This window comes from Pteropus vampyrus, unplaced genomic scaffold, assembly GCF_000151845.1.
Source record: "Pteropus vampyrus isolate Shadow unplaced genomic scaffold, Pvam_2.0 Scaffold446, whole genome shotgun sequence".
NCBI classification, from domain to species: Eukaryota; Metazoa; Chordata; class Mammalia; order Chiroptera; family Pteropodidae; genus Pteropus; species Pteropus vampyrus.
The window spans coordinates 374,431-380,467 of record NW_011889227.1 but is presented as its reverse complement, the minus strand read 5'-3'; the positions used below and the strand labels follow the sequence as shown (position 1 = coordinate 380,467).

Here is a 6,037-nt window from a genome sequence, read left to right as displayed (position 1 = left end):
GGCCGCCGGGCAGCGCCAGGCCGGTCCGCGGCCGCACGAGGGGAGCAGCCCCGCCGCTCGCGATTGGGGGACTCTGTTTTCCCTCTTCTCCAATGGGCAGCCGTGAACGGTCTCGCCCAATCTGCTCCCTCTGCCGCGCTCGACTTTGGGTTGTTTTTGTTTGGGCTCGAGCTTCAGCTCAGCTCAGCTCTGCTCCGGGGCCCGGCCCCCGGGTGACAGCGGTCGCGGCTCCGGCTTCTGGCCGGGGCTCGCCCGCCTGGCCGCTCCGCGCCTCGGCCTGCTCTCCCTCGGGCTGCCGGCGCCTCGGGTCCCGAGGAGACGCGGGGGGTCCTTCAGAGTGCTTGTCCCTCCACATAGCCCAAGACGATGGGTGTCAGCGTCACTCCCACCGCTGACAGGGGGAGAAGCGTGTTTTCAAGATGACAACTCGACCCAACTTGTTGGAATGGTATAGAAGCACTTTGGACCCGGAGAGATTGGCTCGGTCTCTGTATTCGGGTTCACTTGACCCCGTTCTGAAACTCTTACTTCCCGTCCGTTGAGTGGGGGAACTTTGGGAATACCGAGGGGGTGAAAATGTATTGTTTAAAGTTAATTTTTAAGACCTCGCCGAATGAAATTCACCCTGGGGGAAAAAGGTCTGTAGTAGTGGGCAGAGGAACTGGTTGGTTGTGATTATGATTTTCGTCAGGGCATTTTTAGACAGACTATCTGGATATAAAGTATAGTTGAAACCTGGCCTCGTAGGTCTGAAGACAGTCGTGTAAGATCATCAGAGGAAGCAGTTGCCAGCTGAAACTTTTTTTCTTTAGTCTTTAATATTGAGAACACGCCTATAACTTCTGATGATTAATAGTAAAAGCGTAAATGCTTTGAAAAGGGAGGGGAAATCATTTTTGCCTGAAATAACCACAGAAGATTGTACATGCTATTAAAAAGCATCCTTAAAGAGTTACTACAGATACAAGTTTACTTTGTGGTCGAGCGTTTAGCAACTTGAACTATAGGTGTGGTCCTGTCACTGTTGGGACTCTATCTATATTCCAAGACCAAAGTCCATGAACGCTTTTAATCCCAGCATGTTTGGGAGCTCAAGCTCATTTCCCAGTTCTTAATCTCTAAACGCTGTGCATTCTGCTTGCCCTTTTCTGAGCTCTGGCCTCACTGGTTTCCCAGGCCTGGTGGCTTTTGGTCACATCTGCCTGGCATCCTACACTCTCTCCCCGCACAGCCTTCAGAAAGGCCGGGGAAGATGCCGAAGCCTTTCACACACCCGGCCGGACTGGCCCACTCTGGGAAGGCACACCCGCTCTGTGTTCCCAGAGCAGTTGTTACATTGTGTTGTGTGGTGTTTGGTTATTTGCCTGCCCATCCTCTCAGCTTGCTTCTGTGCCTGAGTTACTTATCTCCTGTACCCAGGGGCAGGTACAGAGAAGGTGTTCAGTAGACACTCGATGATAGCGTTAAATGTATTAATCTCCAAATTATCAAGTTTAATAGTTTATATTTAGTTTTTCAGAATATGTCCATTCTAATGTTATCAAAAACGTTGTCATTAGCAAAACAACTTAGTTTGAGAGGGAAATGAATATCATGGATATCTATGCTTCAAGAAGAGAGTAGAACAGGGCTGTTTTTAACCCATAAACTTTGAACTCGAACTCTCTTTCAAAGTTATTTCCAGGTGCTGTCTGGCCTACATTTTCATCTGTCTTCTCGAATACACTGAACTAATTGCTTTGAACTCTCCATAATTGAACCAATACCAGTGGGCAATATGGGGGGAGTGGAGGTGGTTTGGGGAGTACACCAGAATGCGCATGTGAAGGAAGTGGTAGCAGGTGGTTTGTGTGTCTTTGAGCACAGCGTTTTGTGGGTGTGGGATGTTGGTGTGTGAATTTTGTCTTGGGTCACATGAATCTGGCATTGAGCCTGATTTTTCTTCACATGAGTGTCAGTTTGTTATAGGACAGTTGTGTTGCAGAAATCTTTTTCGTGTATGTGCGGCGTGTGACGAGCTCCCTGTCCGCAGGAATGCCCTGCCCCTGGCTTATGAGAGCAAATCCTTTCAGATAAATCACACACATTCCGTTATTTCATATTCCTGCTTACCATGTATGAGCTTTACTTTCTCTCCACTCACAAAATCCTTCTTCATGGGCAAGTTGTAGGACTCTGTTAGCCCTAGAACTCTCTTAATTATCGAGTCTTCCACACAGTATTAAAGACGAGGACCATGTGTCTGTGTCCCACGGTGACACTGTTGGCCATAGAGATAAACTAAGTAAATACGGGGAGGGAGTAGAGCAGGGTAGTTGCATCTCAGATACAGTTGTATGCAATAGAAATTTTGTGCATAAAGCATAACTTCACTTCTCAGCCTAATTTTTAGTTACTTTTTGTTTGGGAGGAGGTGGGGACTTATTTTACTGACATGTTTTGGTGTAGGAAATGGTTTTAATTGTTACAAGAAGCACAAAATCGAATTATTACAAGATAAAACTAGCCAAAGCACTTTAAATTGCAAGCACTAGGGAGTTTTAAGCATTAGAACACAGTGATTTGAAAAGTAATTTCTCGGTTAGACTGCCAACTTTGAAATCTTAAAAATATACTTTCTATTTGAACCTTTTAAGTTTGAGATGCGAATTAAGCCATGCAGTTTCAAGGACCGCGTTCCACTGGATGAGCTGGACAAGGAGGGGTCCTGGCGAGTGAGGGAATACCCTAGGGCTCTGTCTAAAGGCTTGAAGGAAAGTTTGTCAACTTTCTTTAAAGTTTTTCTGCCAACTTTAAACCCCTCCTCAAAAGAAAACTTCTACAAATCTGTTCTTTCTCTAGCTCTCATTGTGATCCCTTTTATTCCTCATTATTGGGTGTTTCCTAGAAGTGAGAGGGAAGGTCAGGCCTGATCAATATCTAACCCTGTATTTATCTCTTAATGTGATCGGAGTTTCTCTTTGTCCTAGTCAAAGTAAAGAAAGCACTTTTCCCTTGCAAACATGTTATATCGAATAGCCGTGTTCCCCAATTTTAGTCATGCGCCTCTCATTTTACATTCATTACATGTTTTACAGGCATGCTATAGAGAGGATCCATCTGCACAGGAAAGACTCATCCCCTTATTTTCGTAAAGCCACAGTAAAGTTTAATGTTAGCTTTCTAAAAACTTCCTTTTGATCCCCATATTGCTCAGAGGCAGGAAGTTATAGTAGGTATAGAGTAGGTGTGTTATCTTCATACAGTTGATAATGGAACCAGGAACTATTTGCGTTAACTCTAAAATATTCTCACAAAAGGAAAAAAAAAGTCACTGATTTCCATAGTCATTGATGCTCTAAGTTAAGTTTTACTTCACAATTTTCCCTTCATCGTGCTAAAGGATTCCTGGAACTGTGGGACCAGTTTGGTCACTGACTGCCCCTGGCTCCTGCATCTGCCAGAACTGGGGCTGGCTGCTGTCTGTGTGAGACAGACTCAAACACCACACAGTCTTCTGGGGTTGTACATAATTATGACAACTATATATACATATAATTCTGGGACTAGACAAAGGACCACTGGAGTAAGAATCAGTACCTGTGTTCCAGTTTGTTTTGTCAGTATTTATATAAGACATTGTCAGGACCAAGCCTCAGTTTCCTGGTTTATAAAATAAGTAAACATTAATCTCCACACATCCAATTCTAAATTATAGTTTATCTTTTACACTGAATTGTCACCCTGTTTTCTAAGAGCTATTTTAATCATATTTGACACTTAATTGGTTTACATAGTACATCTGTATATTCCATGTAGTTTTTCCTCACTTTATTGAAATGTTATTAAAATCGATGGTATAGCTTACTATCAGTTGGGTTTCAGAATTGAGAGATGGGTATATCAGTGGTCTCAAAAGCTCGATTCTTAAAGTCTTTATTGTTCCTACTTGTCGGTCGCTCCTCTGCAAGGTGTCTTATTTTCTGTAATAACAGCGCATTCAAGACTGAAGTAAATGGACCTGGGGAGCATTGCCCATAGATTTTCCTGTGCCTCTTTATGGGTAGTGCACGTGTGGCTCAAATATTGCAGTAAACTCCAGACTGGAGTTTTGACCCAGCCACACCACTTAGTAGCAATTTGATTTCAGGAAAGCAACTTCCTCTCTGAGCTTTAGGCATCTCACGTGTAGTGATAACACCTGTCTCACACCTACATCATAGGGCCGCCACGCTGGCGAGCTCTGGGCCCTGTGTGTTAGGTTGACCCAAACGCTGTGCTCTAGTTGCCTGTCTTCATAGGAACACCTGGTCAGCAGGCTTCTGGCGGCAGTCTCAGGTCTTAGGAGAAAGACCTCTTCAGTGAAGGGTCATTCTGCTTCATACTCTGCACCCTTCTGTCCTGTTCTTCAGGTACACGGTTTTCACATGCTCCTTTTGGCTTTACAAAGCCCCCATTACCTTAGCCCTGCCTGGTTGTCCTGAACGCTGAAGCTCTCGTGCGCCCTCTAGTGTTCCCTAGACGCCACCGGTATTCCAGCACCATGAACAGTGCCCGTGGCTCCCAGTAGGTTCTTGATAAATGTTGGATTGAGTGGATTCCGCATCTGCGGAATGAGTCATTTTGTCTGTCTGATTTGTATTCAAGATTGAAGTATTTGATACAGTTTAATGATCTCTGAGGAGTGTTTTTATTTTCAAGGAAATGCTTGTTTTGTGATGTGGGAGGATATATATTTTTAGCAAGTAAACCAACCTACACTTAGGAAGGTGAAGCTCCCGACCGCAGAGTAAGGGGGGCCTGATCCTTCAGCCAGTGAGCCTGCGGAGTCGGGCTACAGAGGCCATGTGGAGCCCCTCTTCTCCCTTCTTAAAAAAGAACCCAAAGCAGACCTATTCAGACAAAGCCAGTTGCCTCAGAAACTGTTGGATGTAAATAGATGCCAGGAGTGTTCTGACCAGAAAGTGATTGTTCCTATATTTATACTTTCGATTTATCTTCCCTGATCATCTAGTCTAAAGTCTGTTCCCACATTATTCTACCATCCTATTTGTTTCCTTTATAGCTCTTACCAGAATTTATAGTTTCATGCCTACTGGATTGTCTGTCTGTCTTCCCACACTATACTCCGAGCTCCATGAACTCAGAAACCATGTCTCATTTTGTTCTAGGATCTTACTCTTCGAATATGAGGCAAAGGACAGTAGGTCCTGACTTAACGTCAGCCGTAGGTTCTGCAGCTTTAAGGGAAATGTCATAATGAAACTAATTTTATCATAGGCTAATTGATATAAACAAGAGTTAATCTAACGCATCTCATCAGGGTTACAACGAAACAATGTTTTATTCAGGGACCTGCTATATGTTTAAAAATTTGAAGCAGGATCATATTTTCTTACATAGTGTCAAGAGTATATAGTCCCTCAATCCCAGCCTTGGCTTAATTTTTTTCTAATTTTCTAAGACTTGCTCTCATTCGTAAAATGTGGGTGATAATAGCAATATCTTCATGTTATTGTATAACTAAGTATATGTTAATGAATATATTTAATCTGTTATATATGTTAAAGGACTGCGTTGGGGGCAAATGACATGATGCACATAGAGTTAGCAGCATGGATCTTGGATCATGGTTAGAGCGATAGTGTGAAATAGTGCCCAGGAAACGTGTGCTGAGAGCTTTTCTCCGTCATCCCAAGACTGCCAGTCCAGCAGTGCGGGATGCGGGTACGGAATCCGGTCCTTCACGCACATCTTGAGCAGTCATTTGTTTAATTGTGTGTCGGACACTGCTAGGTGCCTAACAGAACACATCCTCAAACACTAAGCAGGGATGCTGCTTTACAAGACCTCTTTCTTCCAATGTGTCTCTTTTGCTCATTTAATTTCTTTTTCTCTTCTTTCCCATTTTTCCTTTTATTTAACTGCCTGTGGTAAAGCTCAGAAATTTTTTATTTTTTATTTTTGGTTTCATATATTGATAGCACATTATCTTGTCGGAAGAAGTGAGTTTCTTCGGGCAGGTAATTTATCTCCCTAAACCTGTTTCTTTTACTTT

General features: G+C 43.5%; 1 protein-coding gene across 1 annotated transcript in view; it reads left to right on the top strand.

The window, feature by feature from the left end:
• Positions 1-6,037, top strand: part of KMT5B (lysine methyltransferase 5B) — a 49,418-nt gene that overhangs the window by 948 nt on the left and 42,433 nt on the right. The window lies entirely within an intron of this gene.